This window comes from Cavia porcellus, unplaced genomic scaffold, assembly GCF_034190915.1.
Source record: "Cavia porcellus strain 051 isolate PalLab524CR breed Dunkin Hartley unplaced genomic scaffold, mCavPor4.1 scaffold_32, whole genome shotgun sequence".
Lineage (NCBI taxonomy): Eukaryota > Metazoa > Chordata > Mammalia > Rodentia > Caviidae > Cavia > Cavia porcellus.
Window position 1 is genome coordinate 15,505,626 of NW_026947515.1, and position 24,286 is coordinate 15,529,911.

The 24,286-nt window shown below is 41.5% G+C and overlaps 1 long non-coding RNA gene across 1 annotated transcript; it reads left to right on the plus strand.

Annotated features, from left to right (window-relative positions):
• The first annotated feature begins 5,991 nt into the window (after positions 1–5,991).
• LOC134474306 (uncharacterized) lies at positions 5,992–23,542 on the plus strand. The gene is made up of 3 exons (XR_010045051.1): positions 5,992–6,242; positions 9,087–9,217; positions 23,448–23,542. It is a non-coding gene; the product is annotated as an uncharacterized LOC134474306 (long non-coding RNA).
• Positions 23,543–24,286: the final 744 nt, after the last annotated feature.

Consider the following 24,286-nt stretch of genomic DNA (forward strand, 5'->3'; position numbering starts at 1 on the left):
CAATGGTATGTTTATTTCTTTTTAAGAAAAATAAGACAGATTTTCATCACAAAATAATAAAAGGGTAACAATTGGTAATATACTGTGCATTGTAATCTTAAAAGTACTCAAAGTACAAGACATACACACAGAAAAAGACTCTTACAAAAAACAAAAACAGATAATAGCACAAAACTTTATTTTCAGTGAACTAAGAGAAACTAGTAGTATAAATGAATCAGATTTACATATATATGAAAATGTTTTTTAAATGGTGGAATAGGAATTTAGGGAGTTACTTGAACTTTTCCCTACTTCCTAGTATCTATCTTGTATTTTGCTCTTACGTAACTTCTCACTTAAGAGAAACCATGTGATATTTAAGCTTCTGTGTTTGATGCATTTCACTTAACTTACTCACAAATTGAATCCATTTACCTATGCATGCCTCAAGGTTAGCTTTCCTTTGGCAGAGTAGTACTCTATGGTATATAAATGCATTTGCTTCATCCATTCATTTGTTGGTGGGCATATATTCTGTTTCCAGGACCTAGCTATTATAAATTGTGCTGCTGTAAACATAGATATACATGTATCCCTGTAATATGATTGTTTTTAACTTTTTGTGAAGACACATACAAGAGGGATATCTGGGCCTAATGAAATTTTTATTATAAGTTTTTTGAGAATTTCCACATTGATTTCCATACAGGTTGCACCAGTTTACATTTCCACCAACAGTGTAGAAAATTTCCTTTTGCCCACATCCTTGCCAGCCTTTGTTGTTATTAGATTTTTTTATATATCCACCCTTCTGGGATGAAATGGCTCCTCAGTGTAGTTTTAATCAGCATTTCTGTAATGGCCAGCAGTGCTGAATGTTTTTTTCATGTATTTATAGGTCATTTGTTCTTCTGAGACCTCCCTTCATTTCAGTTGCTTCAGGATCGGGTCTTTCATTTAGGGAAATCTAACTTTTTTAACTTCTTTATATATTCTAGGTGTTAGTCTTCTGTCCAAAGAATAGCTGACAAAAGATTTTTCACATAAAGGTTGTTCCTTCATTCTCTCTCTTTTTTTTTATTTTTTATTTTTTATTTTTTTTTTTTTTTGTTCCAGGGATCAAATTCACAACCTTGTGCTTGCCAAGCAGGCACTTATGCCGCTGGGCTAAATCCCCAGCCCCCGTCCCTTTGTTCTTCTGGTTGTATCCTTTGCTGTGCAGAAGCTTTTCAATTTTTGATCCCATTTGTTGATTTGAAGTATTATTTGTTGTACCACTTGGATTCTATTCAGAAAATCTTTATTACACTTACATCTTCAAGAGCCATACCTGTTTCATCAGCTAACTTGATCCATTTTGATTTTAGGTTAAAACATAGTTAGACATATGGGTCTAAAATTCAGCGTTTGTATGCAGATATCCAATTTTACTAGCACCATTTATTAAAGAGGCTATTTTTTCTTTTTTTTTTTAATGTTTTTTTTTTAATCGGTACCTGAGATCGAACTCATGACCGCGTGCTTGCAAGGCAGGCACTTACGCCACTGAGCTAAATCCCCAGCTCCTATTTTTTCTTTAGTATGCATTTTGGGCCTTTTTGTCAAACACTAAATAGTATGTATCTGGCATTGTTTTGGCTTCCTCTATTCTGTTCCATTGTTTTACATTAGGGGGTTTTTTTGCTGTGTTTTGTTTTGTTTTTGGTACCAGGGATCAAACTCATGGCCTAGGACTTACTAGATAGGCACTTATGCTGCTGAGCCAAATCCCCAGCCCTGCTCCATTGTCTTACATGCCTGTTTTTATACCAATACCATACTGTTTCAATCACGTAGCTTTGTAGTATAAGTTCACGTCTGGGATTGTGATGCCAACTGCTTTCTTTTCTTACCCAGAATTGCTTTTATTATTTTGGCTATCCTCTGGTTTGCTGTGAATTTTAGAATCCTTTTCTATAGATCTATGAGAAATATTGTTGTTATTTTTATTGGGATTGCATTAAATCTCTGTGTCAGTTTTGGAAGTATAGCTGTTTTGATTATTTTGGTTCTGCCTATCCAGGAATAGTGGATAGATTTCCATTTCCTGATGCTGTCCTCAGTATTCTATTTCAGAGTGGTATGATTTTCATTGTAAAGGTCTTTCCCTTCTTTGGTTAGGTTAGTTCCCAAGTAATTTTTTATGCTATAGTGAATGGTATTATTTTACTACTTTGTTTCTCGGTGAGTTCAGTATTAATGTATAAAAAGGCTATTGATTTGTGTATTGATACATTGCTGAATTTGGTTAATGTTAGGAGTGTTTCAATGGAGTTTTTTGATACAGGCACAAGATCATGACACTGAAAATAGTGATACTTTTGTTTTTGACCTTCCTATACATGCCCCTTTCATTTCTTTACCTGATTGCTCTAGCTAATGTGATAGTGGACACCCTTGTCTTGCTGATTTTAGAAGGGAAGCTTTTCAGTTTATCCCCTCTTCATATGATATTGGAAATAGTTTGGTCATAAATGACTTATCAGCTTGAGAATTTGTACTTTTTAACAGGGTTTTTTTTTTTTTTCATTTTTATCGGTACCGGGGATCGAACTCACAACTGCCTGCTTTCAAGGCAGGCGCTTATGCCGCTGAGCTAAATCCTCAGCCCCCAGGGATTTTTTTTTATCATGAATGGATGTTGGATTTTGTCAAAGGCTTTTGCGGTATCTGTTGAGATGATCATGTGATTTTTGTCTTGCTTCTGTTTACATGATGAATTATGTTTATCGATTTGGATATGTTGAACAAAACTTGCATTCCTGGGATGAAGCTTACTTGGTCATAGTACGTAATCTTTTTGATGATCTGTTTCATTCCATTTGCCAATATCTTGTTAAGGATTTTTGCCTCTATGCGTCCATTATAGAGGTTGGTCTGTAATTCTCTTTTTCAGTCTGGTTTTTGGAATCGAGATAATGCTAACTTTCAGGTATGCCTTTGGGAGTACACCTGCCCTCCTAATGTGATTAAAAAGTTTCAGAATTATTGGTGTTAGATATTCCTTGAGGTTTTTGTAGAATTCAGCTCAGACTCCATCAGATCCTAGACTGTCATTAGTTGTTAGTTTATTTTTTTAATTACAGCTGCAATTTCTTTACCTATTATTGATTTTTCAAGATTTTAAAGTCTTCTTGATTCACTTTGCATAATTTATATGGATTTATAAGTTTATCCTGAGTTTTCCTTTTTATTATTTGTTTATTAATTATTTTTAATTTTCTTGTTATATAGCTCAGGCTGATCTTGAACTGATGTGTAGCACAGGCTGCCCTCAAACTCAAAGCAATCCTTCTCTGTAAATGTCTCAATACTGAGATTACAGGAATGTGCCACCACACTGAGCTGAGTTTTCCAATTGTTTTGACGTATGTTTGTGAAGTAGTCACTAATAATTTTCTGGATTTTGGTAGTGTTCATTGTGACTTCATCTTTTGCATTTCTAGTTGCATCACTTTGTATCTTTTCTTTCTTTTTTTTCTAGTAAGACTGGCTAAGAATTTGCCTGGTTTTTGTTTTTTTTTATAATGGGGAATCGAACTCACGACCTCTCACTTAACAAGCAGGCACTTATGCCGCTGAGCTAAATCCCAGGCCTGTTTATTCTTTCAAAGAACCAGCTCTTAGACTCATTGATTTTTTATATTGTTTTGATTTTTTTAAAGTCTCCATTTCATTGATTTCTTCTGTGATCTTTATAATTTCCTTCCTTGTACAAGCTCTGAATTTGGATTGTTCTTATTCTTCTAGGACCTTGAGATGTACCATTAAATTAATTATTTGGCTTTTTTTTTTTTAATGTGGGCATTCACAGCTAGAGTATGACTATTTTCATCGTGTCCTCTACATTCCAGTATGTTATACTGGCATTATCATTTAATTCTAGGAACTGTCTTAGTTCTTCCTTAATTCTCTCTGTGACCTATTACTCAAGAGTATATTGTTTAATTTCCATATATTTGCATAGTTTCCCTGGTTTCTTTTGCTATTGATTTCTAGTTTCATCATAGCATAACTTGGTAAAGTTTTGATTATTTTGCATTTACTTAGACATCCCTTATTAGCTAGTATGTGGTCTATTATGAAGAAAGTACCATATGCTGCCAAAAAGAGAATGTGTATTCTGTTGCTGTGGGGTATTCTGTGTATGTCTATTAAGTCCATTTGTTCAAAGGTTTGGTTCAATTCTGATGCAGTATTTCTGTGTTGACGTTTTGTTTAGTTGATCCTACTATTTGTGATAGCATGGTGTTGAGGTCCCTACTTATAATTGTACTGATGTCTGTCTCATCTCTTATGTTCATTACTGTCTGTGTCATGAAGTTGAGAACACCATGATTTGGGACATACATGTTTATAATTGTCATCTCTTCCTACCTATTATTCTGTTAACCAGTATGTACTGCCTAGCTTTGCTTCTTTGATAGGCTTTGGCTTTGAAGTTCACTTTGCCTGAAAATAGGATAGCTATTCCTACTTGTTCTGGGGTTCTTGTTAAACAGAATATTGTTTTCCATTCTTTGATTTTTTTTTTTTTTTTTTTTTTTTTTTTTTGTCTTTTTCCTTTTTATTGGTACTGGGGATCGAACTCATGACTGCCCCCTTGCAAGGCAGGCGCTTATGCCGCTGAGCTAAATCCCCATCCCCAATTCTTTGATTTTTAATCTATGAATTTCTTTTTGTATTCTGTTTCTTATATAACATTCCATTGGATTTGGTTTCTTGATCCATTCTACTAATCTGTGAGGGTTGTTTTTGTTTTTGTTTTTGAGACAGGGTCTTGCTATGTAGTTCAGGCTGAACTTGAACTCACTGTGTAGCCCCGGCTGGCTTGGAACTCACAGCAGTCCTCCTGCCTCAGCCTCCCAGAATGCTGGAATTACAAGTGTGAGCCACCACTCTCAGCTGATCTATGCTTTTTGATTGGTGAATTGAGTCTGCTTACATTGATAGTTATAACTGATAGACATTGACTATTCCTGTCGTATCATCTTCCTGTTGTTGTTTTGCTTTCTTTCCCTCCTACTTACTTGCTAGTCCTACCTGATACATTTATTCTATTGGACTTCCAGCACTGTTAGCTTTGTTGTCTTTCTAGGATACCCCTGGGAATTTTTTAGAACATTGCTTTGGTGGTAGTGAATTTCTTTGTCACTTTGTCTGGATTAGATTGCTATAATTTTCCATTAACCTTAATGACAGGGTACAGTAGGACTAAAAGGCGCCCTAAGGAACCTCCTGCACTCCACATATATTCTTCCTTTCCTTCATTGTGGAGCAGTAATCTAACTTCCCCTTGATAGTCTGGGTCAATCCCCCCTGACAACACTGTGACTCCCTTTTTAGCTTGTTTCCTCAGAGGCGTGAAGAGACCAAAATGACCAGCTTCCAGTTCAATGGAACCATTGTCATGCTTCCTGGTATAAGCCTCCCCCCTCTGGAACCAAAACTTCTAGGCCAGCTGAACATGAATTCCTCTTATCTGTTTCTGGAGATGGGATGTTTCCTTCATTAGTTTGTCCAAAGAGGCTAAGACCAACCATCCAGCATCATTATATTGTCTACTCTGCCAAAGATATTCAAAATTGTTTCGTACAGAGTCACTAAATTTCTGACATCTCACAACTGGTGAATTAGGATAATCAAATGGGTTTATGAGACATATTAGCTTAAACAGTTCACGCCAAGGATTATCAGTATATTCCACAGAAGTACGAGTGGAGACCTTGGTGTCTTCAGGTCTCACCAAATTGCAGAGCCAACTCCAGGGAACTCTAATGTCATTAAAGAATGCCATTATTATAATTCTGTTTCTCTAGGCCCACTCTCGGTACCAAAATCTGTATTAATCAGGGTTTTACTAGAGAGAACAGATATAACACGAGATATACTGATGTAAAACAAACAAGATTAGTTTATGATAGTCAGCCACAGAGTCGGATGAGGAAGTGTGCAGAGGGTGTCTATGCACTGGAGGCCAAACGAGTCGATCCAAGGTCTGGAGCTCACCCTAGTATCTTGTGCAAGTCCACACCAGCAGGCTGATGGGTCATCGACAGAAGGCTGAAGGCTCTGTGATGAAAGGCTGAAGAGTCTATGCCGGAAAGCTGAGGAGCCTACACTGCAAGCCAGGAGATGACCTCCAAACCAAAAGTGAAGACTGAAGCTTCTCCCAAGAATAGAATGCATTGGTATTTCCTCCTTCCCTTTTATACCTCCAGGTAAGGAGCCACCATATGCTCTTCTTGTCTCCAAGCCTCTGCACTGGCTGGCTCAAGGGAAGACGTGGTTTGGCTTCTTGATTCTCTTCCCATTCCCAATAGTCTGCCCCTGGCTCATGGGAAGGCATGGATTAGATTCTTCTGGCCCATTGCTTTTCTGTAGCAGCCTGTAAGATTCTGTTTTTGTTTTTGTTTTTGTTTTTGTTTTTGAGACAGGGTCTCTCTATGCAGCTCAGGCTGCATCGCAACGATCCTCCCGCCTCAGCCTCATGTGAGTGCTGGGATTACAGCGTGAGCCACCACGCTTGGCTTCCATGCTCTTCTTTTTTTTTTCCCCCTGCTCTTCTTGACTTCACTGTTTGTGTTGAGAATTCTGCTGTGATTCTGGTGGGCTTTCCTTTATCGGTGATCTGTTTCTTTTCTCTAACAGTTTTTAATATTCTGTTCTTATGTTGAATGTCTAGGATGTTGATTATCATCTATCTGGGTGTAGATTTATTTTGGTTATAGCTAATTGGAGTTCAATATGCTTCACTGGTCTGTATGTCATTTATATCATTTGCGTTGTCACCTTTGTCATTTACACCTATCAATCTTATAATATTTTTCTTTGCATCATTTTGCAACTGTTGAATGGTTTCCTGATTCCTTGTTATTTTTAAGAGATCTTTCCTGTTCACTAGCTGCAATCTTGTCTTCAAGGTCTGAAAGTCTATCTTTTTTTTTTTTTTTTTTTTTTTTTTTGTCTTTTTTGTTTTTATCGGTACCGGGGATCGAATTCACGACTGCCTGCTTGCAAGGCAGGTGCTTATGTCGCTGAGCTAAATCCCCAGCCCCAAGGTCTGAAAGTCTATCTTCACATTCATTGTGGCAGTTTTGCCAGCTTTTGATGGAATTTTTGATTTCCTGGATATCTCTTTGGATCTATTTCATGCATTCTATTTCTTTCTTATAGTGTTCATTCAAGATTTACATCTTAGGGGCTGGGGATTTAGCTCAGCAGCATAAGCACCTGCCTTGCAAACAGGCAGTCATGAGTTCGATCCTCAGTACCAATAAAAAGGAAAAAGACAAAAAAAAAAAAAAAAGAAAAAAACAAGATTTCTATCTTTTTGCAGTGTTCCTCAATTTTTTTTAAATGTGTCCTTAGATGTGTTCCGCATTTCTGTTAGTATGTTTCTCATTTCTTCTTTTACCTGGGAGATTATTTCTGATCTGAGTTGCTGTACAGCTTCATAGAATCGTTTCTTTTCTTCAGCTGCTATCATTTCAGAAGTTTCACGTGTGTAGCTTACACTTTCTTCTATGTCCATGTCTCCTCAGCTTGTCTGGACTGGAGGTCTGAGATTGCATTTTGCTCTTTCGTTTTGTCATTTTCCTGTATTCCCCTAGGGAAGCTGAATGCAAGGTCTCAGTTGCATCCTGGATTGAGGGTGTCTGTCTGTACTGCAGGGGGTTTCCCCAGTTTACTGGGGGTCATTTGGCAGGTCTTACCAGGTCCCTAGTGGCACTGGAAGGCTCCTCAAATTGGGGAAGTACGCTGAGAGGACCTTCTGCACACCCCATGTGGCTCTCTGAAGCTCTCGGCTGCTTGAGGTTGCGGGGTGGGACTCTACCAGGTTCTGACTAGTGTACCATGGCTGAGCAGCTGGATGGAGTGTTCTGTGCGGGCCTTAAGCTCACACCACTCAGCACAGGAGGTTTCCCTGCCACTCAGGGTTGCTGGATGGGGTCCCACCAGGTTCCGAGCTCAATCATATTTTTGAACTCTGGCTTTCTGTTTGGAATTTTTTTATGGATTCCCATTCTTTTCTATGCCACACATTCATGTTTTGCATCTCTCCCTTTACCTCCACTTGATTTTTATTAGTATCTTTTTAAAATTTGCTGATCATATGTTTCTGATTAGTTATATCTTCTTTAAATTTGTCGAGCACCTTGTTGAAGTTTTTACCTGACAGATACCCTTTCAGAAATTTCTGTTGTGTGGCTTATGATTTCCTTTTCAATAACACCTCCTGCACTGGTTTGGGGAGCATTTTGTTGCCTTGTCTTTCAATGTTTCTGTTTTCATTTGTTTTGTTTTTATGCTGGGTTTTGTGGCTTCTTTGGATCCAGTGCCAGGTTCTTTGGGAATGGGCCACAATACTGTTTATGAACCCCAGGCAATCCAGATAAATGGCACACGGGACAAACCTGTTGAGGACAGCAACTATGTCACCTTGGCTATAGTCATTAAGTCAGCAAACCAAGTAGTGTCAGATGTCAACCTGAGAGGGACAGATTCTAAGAACCACTCATGAACTGCCCTAACCAAAGCAAAGAGGTCTGTGATTTTACTGAAGACACTTACGTCAGCCAGATATTGACCTATAGCAATTCAGACCATTAATTTATGCTGGATGAAGGCAGCTGTCCAAGAGAGCTCAAGCAGACCAATGATGTGTTTCTTCACCTAATGTTTTATAACAACTTTTTGTGATTAAAAAAAAAAAATAAGGGGCTGGGGATTTAGCTCAGCAGCATAAGCGCCTGCCTTGCAAGTAGGCAGTTGTGAGTTCGATCCCGGTACTGATAAAAAGACAAAATAAATAAATAAATAAATAAATAAAATAAAGCCCAAGGATCAAGAATCGTTGCCCATTTAAAAAAATTAAAAAAAATAAGCTGGATATCTTTATTTCATACACTTTTCTATAAATGTAGCATTTCACAATTTTTTAAAACTTAAAAAAAAAGATGGTATAGTGTTTTATTGAATAGTTGCAGATTCATGTTTAAATTTTTTCTCCTTTTATAAAATGCATATAAAAATGTCATCACTGATCTCTTTCTTTCAAATAGGTTATTTTCATTTTGGTGCCTGAATAGTACTCTGTGGAGGATGCTGATTCTGACCTGCTGGTTCCTGGCCAGATTGTCGTTCGAGAAATTGGACAAGAGGAATAGACCACAGCAAGAGCTGGTGTGAGCAGGTAAGTCATCTAAGTGTGGCCGGAGAGAAGCGGTAACTTAGTGATGTGACCATCAGCAGCCACGAATGTTTTCCTGACAGTGCCAGTACCAGCAGGAGGAGAGAGGCAGTGCTTTGCAAAGTCACTACAATTGGCAGGGTCTGGGGCAGGGGAAAATGGGGAAGCACTGTTTAGTAGACCATTTTATTTAGGGGTTACAAAAGCATTTTAGAACAAGATAGAGATGTGGTACAACAACATTCTCAAACGACCAGACTGAACAATTTTTTTTTTTTTATATCCCTGTGCTTGCCAGGCAGATGCTTATGCTATTGAACTACTCCCAGCCTCGGCCTGAACATTTTAAAATGAATAACTTTATGTTATGTGAATTTCACCTCAATTTACATATAAAAATGTTTAACTCAATGGGTATATTTATAAACAAAAGAACCTCTGTATTATTTTCCTTGCTAATGAAGGCAGAAACCTTTCCAAAAGAAAACAAGTAGAATTTTAAACAATTTCTGGTGTTTCCAAGCATATCTACTGGTTATTTCTTGCTTTTCAGTTGTTGCTTATATCCACCACCTTTCAATCTTCTCTGCTGATCAGATGCAGTGTGTTTGTATAAATGCATGTAGGTCTACAGTATATGAGTATGTATACATTTTCAGTGTGTGTGCATGCGTGCATGTTCGCTGTGTGTGCACATACACTTTCACACATGCACACAGGCACCTCTGGCCCTCTGCAGACTCTCTAATATCCTTCAGCTACATTGCTGAGTCTGCATAGCTGCAGGCAGTCCTCAAACTGTTCCTGACAGGAAGCCATGCTTCCTGGGGTCTTGAATCAGCAAAGCAGGAAGGAAATAAAGGCCACAGAGCTATTGAAGTAGAAGAAGCCAAATCTAAGGCAAAATCCACATAGGATCTCTACGTGTAGTACTTTCAGGCCCAGAATCTGTGAACAGAAACGCAAATTTCATCATGCTGCTTCCTCTGACCTGAGCCACCCGAGGCCAGTTCCTTGGGCTCCCCCTGCTGCAGTCCCCCCTGCTGCACTCACATCCCACACGCGAGAAGGGAATACTAAAACTGCCTTCCCATTGGTTGTGTGATTGTAAGTATCTTAGACCAGGCTTGGATAGAGCAAGTCTGTACATAGCAGTACTTCAAAGATTTTTGTTTTTAAAAAGAATTCACCAGGCCTGATGGTGCACTCCTATAATCTCAGCACTTGGGAGGCTGAGACAGGCAGATCCTTGCAAGTTCAAGCCCAGCCTGGGCTACAAAGTGAGTCCAAGACTAACCTGAACCGCATAGTGAGACCTTGTCTCAAAAAAGAAAAAGAGAGAGAGAGAGAGAATTAAAGCCAGTGGCAGTGGCTCATGCCTGTAATCCCAGCACTCCGGTGGCTGAGGCTGGAGGATCATCGTAAGTTTGAGACCAGCCTGGGCTACAAAGTAAGATCAAGGCCAGCCTGAACTGCAAAGTGAGACCCTGTCTCAAAAAGACAAAAAAAAAAAAAAAGAAAAAAAAAAAGAAAAAAGAAAGAAAAAGGCCAGGGGTATAGCTTCAGCAGCAAGCACAAGGTCATGAGTTTGATCTCAGGGATGCCCCCAAAGGGCCAATTAATTAATTAAAAATAAAAAGAGAATTCAGCTAGGCTTGGTGACTCATGCCTGTAGTCCCACATACTTGAGCCTGAGGCAGAAAGATCACAAGTTTGAGGCCATCCTGCACAATTTAGTAAGACCTTGCCTTAAGATAAAATAAAAAAGGACTGAAGATATAGTTCAGTGGTAGAACTCTTGTCTAGTATTATATAAGACCCTGAGTTCAAACCCTGATACCGTGGGAAAAAATTAAATTTAAAAAATTAGATTAAAATTTAAATTTTAAAATACCCATTTGTTTTCTTCCTTTTACCTTCCAGATTCTAACAATCACTCATATCAAACAAGATAATAATTCAGAAATATATTGGTAGCCAATTTTGGAATATGTGTAAATAAAACCAAACTTTTTCCTACAAAAAAAAAATCAGCATTAAAATAGGATAATGTGTCTGAGGAAATATTCACCCTACATCCTATTGCAACTAGAATTAGGATTTAGGATTGGCAGTGGTTTGGATGTGGTCTGAGGGTGCCCCCCACCTTGGGTTGAAATTTAATCCCTACTGTTAGGTATTAAGAGTGTGAAGGCTTCATCTAGCTATGGTGATTAGAGGTGGGGCTTTGAAGAGTGATTAGCATTAGTGAAGGTCATCAGGGTCAATGCCCCATGACTGAGCCCAAGTGGTTTTATGAAAAGAGAGAGACCAGAAGGCGGCCTGTGCTCCCTGTCTCCCGTCACGTGATGCCCTGCAGTGCCTTGAGACCCCGCCAGCAAGAAAGCCATCAGCAGATGCCTCAAACTTCCAGAACTGCAGCCAAAAGAGCCTCTTTCCTGTTACCCTGTCTGATTTCACCATTGTCCTGACATAAAACGGGCACAGGCAGGGCCCTGAGTCCAGCTCCCGTGGTTCTTGGTAGTGGAAGTTCAGAGTATGGCTCTTCATTCAGCAAAGACATAGAGAAGCACACAGACCTGTGATGAATCCTCCCATGTAAACCTCTTCTCTAAAAAATGCTGAGATCGCTGCAAAAACACAAGACTCAGAGAGGGTGACTTAGGCTTTCGTCCCCGTGAGACCTTGGGCTAATTACTTAACTTTTTACCCTTTTTATCCATCAAATTGGGAGGTTGATCTAGTCTTTTAAACTTCCTTCAACTCAATGAGCAAGGATTCTACTCTTTAATATGAGAGAGGAAAAATAGAGAGCAAGAGAGATACGAAGAAGGTTCAGCTAGAAAAATGAAAAGAGACCCCCTAAGTTTGTTTTTAACTTTACAAGTCAAATTCTACTTTGAGGAAAGAAAATAACCTGTTGGTATTTTCTGTTCTGTTTAGTTTAATTTTGGTCTCAAGCAGGTAACTTTTCAGTAAAACGCTCCAAAAAAGCTTTTCACCCTTTCTACCCACAGTCTGGTTGCAGACCGCAGAGCACACCCTGAAAGTGGAATATTTTTACATAAAATCACTGAAAAAAGAAAAGAGCATTTCCAGATCAAGTGATGAGAATTCCTTGGTGCTGTGGCTAGTGCTACAGGGTTAATCCAGTCTGAAAAAAGTGACAAAGTGCAGAGCTTTTTTTCTTTAAACAGATTCCACACCCAAAACCAAGTACTTGGCAAGCTGCCCTCTCGTATGTTACGAAATAAAAATATGTGGCCTTTAGTGTGATCTTAACAGCCAGAGCATTTTGGTTGATTGCAGTGCCTGGGACTAGACACACGGACACCAGGGCATTCTCTTAGTGTGTTCCCTGCGTTGGTTCAAATCTTGTTTTCCTCCATCCTCACCCTAAAGGACAGTGTGGGGACTTAGAGGAATGATCTCCTGGGAGTGACCAGGGCCCCATAACCACAACACACTGTCTCAACCCAAACTATTCAAAAGGATTCAGATCAAGATTTACAAAATCTTTTGCAACACTTGCAAAAACCCACTGGTTTTAGATTTTGAAATTGCTGGCACAGGGAAATGTCTACAATCATGAAATTCTCATGAGTGGGGTGGAGCAGATTTCTGTAAACAAAGTAAGCTCCAATTTCTCCAGCTTCTTGTAGAAATGTTTCTACCCTAAGAAAGAGGTCCCCTCTAACTCTGGGATGCTAACAGTAACTTTATTACTTTTACTATAAGTGAAGTACTTTGTGAGCAAACTTTGGAACCTTCAAATACATATTTTACCCCAATTTTTTTTTTTTTGCCTCAAAGCAAAAGGTACCTTGAGCAAAAGGTAAATATCCAAAAGTCTCCTCACAAGAAAGAGGCCAGGTATTTATTTATTTTATTTTATTTTATTTTATTTTTTTGTCTTTTTGAGACAGGGTCTCGCTGTGCAGTTCAGGCTGGCCTTGAGCTCACTTTGGAGCCCAGGCTGATCTTGAACTCGAAACGATCCTCCTGCCTCAGCCTCCCGAGTGCTGGGATTAACAGGCATGAGCCACCACACCCGGCAAGAGGCCAGGTATTTATTAGATACAGGCAGTTTTCTTAAAAAAGGGACCTGAAGAATCAATATTTTTTAATGGTGCAACCATTATGGAAATCAGTGTAGAGATTCCTCAAAAACCTGAAACTAGAGGTTCCATTTGACACAGCTATTTCCTTTCTTGGTAGCTTCCCAAAAAATTGAAAGCATCATACCACAGTGATATATGCACACCCATGTTTATAGCCACACAGTTTACAAGAGCTAAATCTTAGAAACAACCCATATGCCCATCAACAGATGAATGGATAAAGACGTTGGGCTTTTTTTATGCAATGGACTATATTCTGCCATACAGAAGGATAAGGTTGAGACATTTCTAGCTAAATGGATGCGCCATGCGACCCTACTCTAATATGAAATAAATTGGACACACATGTTTAAATGCCACATTGTTTCTCTCGTGTGAGAAACTGAAAGTGTAAATAAGGACCAAAATGTGTAACAGATACTGAGAAATGGTAAGCAAATGTTCAGCGGAGAAGGGGAACAAAGGAAAGAGGAGGGAAGGGGAAGAAGGGACAAGAGCAAAGATAGAAGGGACAATGGGAACAAAGCTGTAAATAAGCAGGCCAGAGGGGTGGAGAGGGGAGAGGAATGGGGGAAGAAGAAGCAAGATGGATCCTGTAGGTACAGGCACAAAGCTCCTATGCTGACTGTGCTCATCAGGCATATCTAAAGTCTACCCATCGAAGAAAGAAGTTTATTGACTTGAACACCTTATGACCAAATTTCACAATAGTCACCCAACCCCAAATCTATTACTCTTTATGCTTCCTGTGGTCTCAATCCTGCCACTTTAGTCGGTCGCAAGATGAGCGCTTTGTCTTGCACAGGAAGGAGTTTGTAGCACAGCTCAACAGCCCTGCTCTTCTTCCCTGATTTTCTGATAGAATGTGGCCGCCCAGACACCGATCCACACACTTCTTGCAGCAGTAAACTGCCCCGGAACAAAAAGGTATAACAAAAAGCGCGGCATGTATTTCCCATAAAAGCGGGTAGGAGCACCTTTGTTCTCCCCAGTTTCTTTTGGCTGCAATGTGGGTGTGTAGCTGGATTTCTTTTAAATGAAGCTCAGGTGTTTTTTTGTTTGTTTGTTTTGTTTTGTTTTTCTCTTTCTTCCTGGTCCTGGAATCATGTTCACTCTCCTGATTGGGTGAAATAAAGGCTTTATTTGAAGTGAGGAGAGTTTTCAACACCACAAATGACCACTGGATGTAGATGAGGAGGTTTTTCTGTTTGTTTGATTTACACCAAATAAATCTGTCCTTCCAAAATTGTCCTTAAGACAAGGAAGCGGCCACAGCCCCAGGGACCCGAGCTCACGTGAAGCCTGCTAGCACAAGGCTAAACTTGGTTTGTCCCCCACTCCATCCCCCTCTTCCTTTCTTCCCTGTCTCCTGCTTTTCCTTGTGCCCTTGTCTTACCTTCCCTCTGTAGGGCTAGAGAGCGGACCACTTGCTAACCACAAGGTTGGTGTGGAGTTTGAGGTTCAGCTTTGATCATGAGGCTGCGTGCTAACCCTATCAGAGCAGGTAGACCCAGGCTGTCGGGGGTCTTTGAAGATTGAGAGACTTCCCTACCAGCCCTGTTCCAACAATCCAAACTCTGCTATCTAAGAAAGCAATTGGACTTCCATCACATATACTGTGTTGACCACTATTTTAAAAATAAATAAATACAGTCCAATGTGCACTATAACATATGGAATTTGTAAAAGCATATTGACATAAATAAAATTTACCTTACCCATGCAAAACTCATGGATGGCCTTGAGGGCAGAATCAATATAAAGAAAGGAATTTGGATAACTCAGAATCCTTTTGGGTTGGGGTGTAGTTCAGGGGTGAGTACACACCTAGGCCAGTAGGCCCTGGGTTCGAGCCTCAGTACCTCAAAAGAAAATCCTTTCTACAGCTTTGTTGTGCTTACCAGACTCTCTTGGTGTCACAGAACACATTCACATAGCTTTGGTGTTGAGAGGCAGAGGACAGGATAATGTGTTGCAACTTTTTTCTTTTTTGCGTAATTGTAACTTACTAAAAAGTTGCAGGAATAGTTCAGGGAGTTTCCATGCAACCTTCACCCACATTGCTCAGATTTTAGCTTTTACCACATTGGCTCTGTCACTCATCCCTGCTTTGTGTATTCCCTAAAAATAAGGACTCATGCGGCAATACAACCACAGTAAGGTTATCAGAATCAGAAAATGCAACTTCAAAGCCGGATGTGATGGTGCTCGCCTGTAAGCCCAGCACTTGGGAGGCTGAGGCAGGAGAACTCTGTGAGTTTGAGGCCAGCCTGGGCTACATAGTGAGTTCAAGGATAGCCTGAACTGCATAGTGAGACCCTGTCTCAAACGGAAAAAAAAAAAACCTTTCATACAGTAGGACTGCTAATAGATGTGCTTCAGATTTTGCCAATCGCTCCAATAATGTCCTTTATGATACCAAAAAGTTCTAAATCATGCATTGCATTCTGTTGTCCTGTTTTGTTTTGTTTTGTTTTCTGCAGTTCTAGAGCCTTGTAGATGCTAGTCAAGTGCTCTACCAATGAGCTGTACTCCTGGTCCTGTTGTGTGTGTGTGTGTGTGTGTGTGTGTGTGTGCGTGCACGTGTGCATGCAAGTGTGTGTGCACGTGCATGTGTGTGCACATGAGTGCGTGTGTGTGTTTAGTCCTCTTCCATTTGGAAACTGTTCTCTCTTCCTGTCTTTCATAGCCTTGCTATTTTTGAGAAGGTGGTTATTTTGCAAGCTGTCTCTCAGCTTGGGAACACCCTTTTCTCATTAGTGGATTCGGTATATATATTTGGGGCAAGAATTCTCCGCCTTCTCAGTGCATCAGAGCAGGAGACATCTCCTGTCCCTTTTTCCTGTGACAGAGAAGGTGGTGGCCGCCAGCTTTCTCCACCACAAAGTCAGCAACCTTCTCCATAAAAACTAATTTTATGGTACTTACTAAAATACCTTCTGGGATACATTGAGACTATAAATATCTTGCTAATCTTTCAACTTTCACACACTATTTTTAGTATTCATTGATGATTTTTATGTGAGTCAATTATTATAATGATTAGCTAATAGTGATAACACTTGTGCAGTGTGTGTGTGTGTGTGGGTGTGGGTGTGCACGGATGTGTGTGGCACTGGGAAATTAAGTCCAGGGAGTACTGACCTCTGTTGTCATCCCTTTGTATTATTATACTTTGAGACAAGGGCTCCCTGAGGGGCCCAGGGTGGTGTGAAACTTACGATCCTCTAGTTAAGCCTCTGGAGCACCTCTTTCCCAAGGAGGATTAGATACAGAATGAGACAAAAGCAAAGGCCCAGGTACATGCTCTGTCTCTGTCTCTGTCTTGGTACTGGGAATTGAACCCAGGACCTTCACACTGAGCTACATCCCCAACCCTTCTCTTTTGAGCCAGGGTCTTGCTATGCAGTTCAGGCTGCTTTTAAACTCACTGTGCAGCCTATCCTGACAATCCTTCTGCCTCAGCCTCCTGAGTGCTGGGATTACAGGGGGGTGCCTGTAATCCCACCATGCCTGGCTCCTCAGTCCTTTTTATTTTGAGACAGGGTCTTGCTATGGCATGAAATTGCCCCAGCTGGGCTTGAGTTCTTCTGCTTTGGCCTCCTAGAGTACCAGAATTACAGGTGCAGACTGCCATACCTGTTTTAAGAAATGTCTTTTTAAGGCTGTCACAGTGATGTGCACCTGTAACCCCAGATTCTTGAGAGCCCAAGGCAGGAGGATCACATATTCAAGGCCGGTCTGAGCTACAGAGTGAGACTCTATCTCCAAAAAAAATTGTTTTTATTTTTTAATATCAAGAATCAAACTCAGAACCTCATGTTTGCCAGGCAAGCACTGTGCCACTGAACTATATCCTTGGCCCCTCAAAAAGAAAAAAAAAAAAAATTAAATGTCTTTTTGAACACAGAGCATGTGTCTGGACCCATCCTGGATCCCAGGATTCAACAGCCCGGGAGCTATCCAGTCTGCAAGGAACACACTCATTTAACAGGGAACACATGTGAACAAATAATCCCCATCACAGTACCGACTATGCCTGGGTATGAAAACCCGGGTCCCTCATGAGGCAGGGGCAGCAGCCGTTGTGCTCTGTGAGGTGACACCTTTCTCTACCATGGAACCATTTGCCCACACTAATTTCTATGGAGCTTGGGTGCCCAGACAGGGGCAGGTACTGGAAAGGGCTACAGAAGGACTGAGAAAGATCTTGCTTTAAGGAAAGAAAGAACTGGCCAGGTGAGGCAGCCAGCTGGCCCAGACCTCACGCTGCTGCTGCCCGACTTCCACAGGTCTCCCCACTTGTGTCACACATGAGCTGTTCCCTGGGGTGTTTGGTTGTTTGTTGTTTCGGGCAGTGGGGTCCTGGGCTTGAAGCCAGGTCCTTGGGAATACTAGGCGGGTCCTCTACACGTGAGCAACAAGCCCAGCCTGTTGATTTAGGATTATAATCGGTCATCATTTGATTGTTGATTTTTTTTAAGGTTTTGTAGTTCAAACCAAATGCTGTGTTTTAGATTTCAAACTAAACCTTCTTTGTAGGCTCTAACAAAGCTCACAGGCTCCAGCAACAGTGCCTGATACGCCCAGTGAATTTTTAAGTTGAAAAGTTTCACTTATAGTTATCTCAGAGATAAAAGTTCCTTAGCTAATCACTTTCCCCCTTCTCTCTCTCTCTCTCTCTCATTCTCTCTCTTTCTCTCTTTCTCTCTTCTTCCTGCCCTCCTTCCTTTCATTTTTTGTTTCTTTGAGACAGGGTCTCTATGTAGTTCAGGCTGGCCTCAAACTCACCAAAATTCTCCCACTCAGCCTCATGAGTGCTGGGATTACAGGTATGCACCACTGTGCCCAGCTCAAATGTATTGCTTTAACAAACAAAAAACTTTTAGAGACATAACTTATGTATCATAAAATTCACTCATGTAGACTGCAGCCCTTCCAGGGGGAGAACCAGCAGCGTCTCCTGAGATCCACGCCATGTTGGAACTGAGGACGCTGTGAAAACAAATGACCATCCTGCCTCCCTGCTTAGCAATAGTGAACCTACTGCTACATAGCCTAGAGTCAAATATCCCACTTCCCCTATCCTCCTTCTCCCTCCACCCCGCCCATTAGCAAATGGGAACCAGAAATCTGAGCATCTCCTGGGAGGTTGGCCATGGCAAATAAGGGGACTTCCTTCTACCATTTCTTTGAAGGCAAATACTTTTATTACTGTTTTGCTCTTTTCTAATTAATGGTACTGCTCTATTCAATATTCTGTTTTGATAAGTTCTATAGTATTCTATATTTCATCTCATTTTGATATACGTGACTGAAAGAACAACTATTATAAAGATAACAAAATATACTGTGATACCTATTACTGTTATCCCGGTAACCTGCTGTGAAGTTCTGTATCAATTTCACTGTAAGATCTTAGTTGGCTTTATTCTGACTTGTTCTGTTGTATACTTTCAAAAAAAAAATTCACTCATGTAAAGTACACAATTCAGTGATCTACAGTAATTTGAATACTTGTTCAACTATCACTACTATTCAATTTTAGAATATTTCACCACTTGTAAAGGAAACTTTGTGCCTTTTAAAGTCAGTCACGGGTTGGGAATGTAGCTCAGGGGCACAAGCGCCTGCCTAGCAAGCCCAAGGTCCTGAGTTCTATTCCCAGTACCAAAAAAAGTAAATAAAGTCACTCTCATTTTTGCTCCAGTCCTCGACAGCTACTAATCTACTGTTTTTCCCTTCCCTGGAGATCAGACCCACACCTTGTACATGCTAGGCAAGTGCTCTGCCCCTCAGATACACCCTTAGCCCTTTCTTTCTCTCTAGAGATTGATGGTTTAGAGACAGTTTATCTAAATGAGATCATAAACACGTGGTCTTTTGTGACTGGCTTCTCTATTTACACCTAGGGTCATTTGTTTGGTTGGTTGGTCACCTGTGGTGCTAAGGTGTGAACACACATCTGGCCCCTCACACCACACTCCGCACACACTCCACGCTGAGCTACATCCTCAGCCCAAGCCTAGAGTTTCTGAGGACCACCCATGCTGCGGCAAGCGTGAGGACACCCTGCTTTTTCCTTGGGAATGGAATGCCATTGTACACGGACCCCCTGCGGGTCCCTCACTCCTCAGCTGATGGCCAGTTGGATTGTTATGGCTTTTTGGCTATTGTTGTTTGATTCATGCTGCCTTGAACATTCTGTGCAAGTCTTTGTATGACCACACAATTGCATTTCCCTAGAAATAGAGTTACTGGATCATGTGGGAACTCTGTGTTTCACATTTGAGAAACCGCCGAAGTGTTTCCACAGTGATGGCAATATTTTACATTCACACCAACAGTGGACGAGGGTTTCACATTCTCCCTGTCCTCACTGACACTTGTTATTACCTGTCTTTCTTTATTATTGCCATCTATGCGGTATGAAGTGGTACCTCACTGTGGTTTGTTTTCCTTTTACAAAGGGAAATGCAGGGCCTTGCAAATACCAGGCAGGCACCGAACCACTGAGCCACACACCCACCATTTTAACAATTGTATTACTTATTTATTTGTACTACTGAGGATTGATTGATTGATTTGCAGTACTGGGAATTTATTTTTTATTTCGAGATTAAATTTAATTTGCAGGCAACTGAACAAGCCTGGAGCAGCAGGGATTACAGGTGTGTGCCCCACACCTGGTTTCCTCGGGGCTTGTAGAGTCATACCCCAAGCATTTACCTACTGAAATCTTTTATTTTATTTATGTCATTTTATTATAATGACTTTCCATTTATTTCTCATGTGTATGGGGGCATTATATTTGGGGGAGTTGCTTTTTTATTTTGGATTGTGACAGAAGTAGGTTATTTTATAGATCATTATTATTTCAGGAAACCAGAGAAGCCATTCCAGAGTGTTTGGTTGAGAGCAGGGTAGTAAGTGTGATCCAGATGGAAACGACTGACCGGGCCAGCCAAGGCCGTGATCCCTAGAGGCTCTGCCCTGGGCTCTGTGAGAAGGAGCCGCTTCCACACTCCTCGGCAGCCCGGAGGCGTTCGGCCTTAGAGAAAGTCAAGCAAACAAACTGATAAGCAGTATCAGGAGCAGGGAGAGGATGATCCTTCCACCGGGGATATCAGCAGCCTCCTCCCCTGCAGCAGCGCAGATAGGTGAGCTGCTGCCGCCTGGCTGTACTGCCCAAGGGACAGTCGCTGCTCTCCCCTTCTCTGTGACGACACTGTGGCTTCTAAGGACCACAGCAGGTCCTGGTTTCCCTGGGGCCCTTGGCGATGAAAACTTCCGTGCATCCCACTCTGAACCAAGGCTTGCTGTGGATCTCTGCCTCCGAGGGTCTTTTGCACACCGCTGCTTTGGGCTTTGGACTCGGTGGGTGCCACCACTGCCCTGGCGCCACTCCCCTGGCCTCACAGGCTCCTTCCACGCACTGCTCTGCTTTGTGTTGAACTGAGAACTTTGGTGCTTGCCAGAGGCTCCAAAAGGAACCCAAGATGAAACCAGATTCTCACACCTCCCTCAGACCTCCAACTCCAAGCCCCAAACATACAGCTGTTTGCTACATGGAAAATCTAAATCCATTAGAGTTCTAAATAGAACCCCATGTTATTCTTTTGGTAATTTAGAAAATATCTAGAGTGTTCTGTGACATACTGAAAAGAGAATTCTTTTCTTAAGAATTTCTCCCCCTACCTCTCTCTTCAGGCAGCCCTGTCCCCCTCCTCCTCCCGTCCTGTCCTGTCCGGTCCTGTCTGGTTCTGTCTGGTTCTGTCCGGTCCGGGCCCTTCCTTCCTTCCTCTCCACTCACCCCCTCCTCTACAGGAATGGTCAGTCCTCAATTCCCATAGTTCTCGTCTCTGTGTCTTGCATATTTTACAAGCCTCTGATGTCAAAAGGGTGTTGATGGCTTTTCCCTGTAACTTCTGCAGATGGCTCCAGAAGCTTGGTACTTCCTGGCTCTCCCAGGACCAAAGAATGAGCTCTGGTTTCAAAGACCGGAAGATGGGGGGGGGGGGGGGTCGGAGCTGTGGCTTGTTCGCTAGCATATTTAAAATGAAATATACCTGGCCTTGATCAGTTTCCTTCCCAACCCCTCTTCTGTCTGGACTCCAGGAAGATTTGTATTCCTTTTGTGAACACAGTTTTGACTCTGTGAGGTTTGTTTTGTTTTGTTTTCGTAGACTAGGCATTAAGGCACAGGCCTTCCACTGAACTGCATCTCCAGCCCTTTCAGCCTTTTCTTATTTTGAAACAAGGTCTCACTATGTTGCTAAATTGGGCAGGCTGAGCTAGAACTTTTGATCCTCCTGCCTCAACCTCCCAGAATGCATGAATTACAGATCTGCACTACCAGGCATGTAAACCTTGCTTCTTGTGAATGAATTAAGCCTCTCCATGAGCAGGTGTTATCAGATTTTAGGTGCTACACCATCCTTCTAGAGACGGTTTCTAGCTTCTTTCTGTCCTGAGCAAAGAATTGGTCAGACAAATGCAAAAGGCAGTAGGGCTTTCTGTTTATTAAAGGTAGGAGAAGAAACATGTCTGTAGAGTGCGTTTGGGCCAAGAAAGAGCAGGGAAAAAAACACACACTCCAGTGGTGATGGCAAACCTTTTGGAGACCGAGTGCCCAAACTGCAACCCAAAACCCACTTATTTATCGCAAAGTGCCAGCACTGCAGGTGCCCTGAATGCCAGGCTTCTGGGGCATTGCTGGGGTAACTTGGCTCCTGTGCTTACAGAAAGGACTCTGCGTGCCGACTGTGGCACATATGCCACAGGTTGGCCACCACTGCCCTACAACACGAAAGGACCACTGTGAAAGAACGCAAGTAGCCCCCAGCTCAAAGACAGAGCCCCTCCTCAGGCTGAGATCAGGGCTAGACTACCCCATCCAAACCTGTTCTCACTGTCCCAAGAGGACTGGAGCCAGCACTCTGACTGGCTCCGGGGGCAGGAGGCTTGAGGGCCAGTGCACGCGTCTCGGGACTTCATCAGGACGGATCACCTCGACTTCGCCAGGCAGTTTGCTGTGCCCTACTCTCCTGTCTCAAAGGCACGATTTCCTTCCAAACTTGTGTGGGAAAGTGCTCATGGGGAGGCCCTGGGTTTGATCCCAGCACACAAACACACACACTGCAGTTTTAAAATGGTGAGCTTTTTTCGTTGAGTTCTTAAGTTTAGTTTCGTTGAGTTCTTTTAGTTTAGTTAAGTTTAGTTGACCAATTCCATTTTGTGTAGGACATCTAGTTATAGTGTTCCATGATTGCTATCATACCCAAAAGGGTCTTATGTACATTTTCAGGTTTTCACACCACAAAACAATGCCATATTTCCACAGGTGTATCCAACTTATTTCACTTACTAGTTTGGCCTCAAGGTGCATCAGTTTACCCAGAAATGTCTCAAGTTTATCCTTCTTAAAAGCAGAGTAGTACTCCATTATATAAAGAACTAGCATTTTCTTTATTCATCCATGGAGGCACATTTGGCTTGTTTCCAAGATTTAGCCATTACAAACTGTGCTGCTGTAAACATGAGTGTACGTATTACTGTGGTATGATGCTTTTAATTCTTTTAGGGAGATACCAAGAAGGGGAATAGCTGGATCAGTGGAACCTCTAGTTTTAGTATTTTGAGGAACCTGCACCTGATTTCCACAGTGGTTGCACCAGCCTACACTCCCACCACCAGTGGAGAAGGGCTCCTTTTTCCCCACAGCCCCGCCACCTTTATATTATTGGTTGATTTCTTGATGACAGCCATTCTTTCTGGGTTGAGACAGAATCTCTGCATTGTTTTAATTTTCATTTCTTGAATGACCAGTAAATGTCGAACTTTTTTTTTGTCTTTTTCTTTTTTATCGGTGCCAGGGATCGAACTCACGACCACACACTTGCAAGGCAGGCGCTTATGCCGCTGAGCTAAATCCCCAGGCCTGACGTCAAACATTTTTATACATATTTATTTACCATTTCTTCAAGTAATAGTATTTAGCCCTCCCCTTAGATTTAAAAGTTAATCATTCAATATTATTTTTTAATCATTCAATATTATTAATCATTCAATATTATTATTAATTGAATAAACATTCAATTAATCTTTTTCAGGCCAGGATACAGCTCAGTGGCATAAGCACCTGCCTGGCAAGCATGAAGTCCTGAGTTCGATCCCTGGTACCAAAAAATAAATAAAACTCAATTAATCTTTTTCATTTTCTTCTTCTCCTTTACCCTCCTCCCCATCCTTCTGTGTGGGGACAGAAGAGTGTAGGGGATTCTGGGATAGAACTAGGGAAGCTCTGAGCTACATACATCCCCAGATACTGGTCTCTGGTAAGAGAGAGATCAAAAGAGAGTCCAAATCATTAAAAAGCAAAAAAGAGGGGCCCGCCTGACCCCTGCTCCCCTGTGCTCGCTGCCTGTCTGCTCCAGATGAAACCCTTTCCTATTTTTCTTGCTCTTCTTTGTTAAGGGCTTATCTGATCCTCATCTGCTCCTCAGGCTAGAAAGTCTCTTACCATTTTTCTCTTGCTTTCTAATTAAAGCTTTTCCTGTTTTGTTTTTTGTTTTGTTTTAAAGACCTTTGGAGATAAATGGTAGTGCAAAGGCAAACAGGAAAAGTCCACGCTGGGGTTTAATGGTCGAGTGCTTGCCTAGTGAGCACAAGCCCCTGGGTTCAGACCTCTGCACCCAAAAATTTAAAAAGTAAAACAAAAAAGGTCCACGGGGCTGGAGTTTGTCTGCTGTGTTCCCATCTGATGATGCAGGAGGCTGTGGGATGCAAGGGTCGGGGCCATGTAGGGAGCCTCTGCATTTTCCTCTCAATTTTGCTATGAACCTAAAAGTGCTCTAAAAATAATCCCTGCCCTCAGGAAATTGAGAAAAAGGAGGATCATAGGTTCGAGGCCAACCTGGGCTGCCGCATTGAGCTCAAGGCCAGTACATTG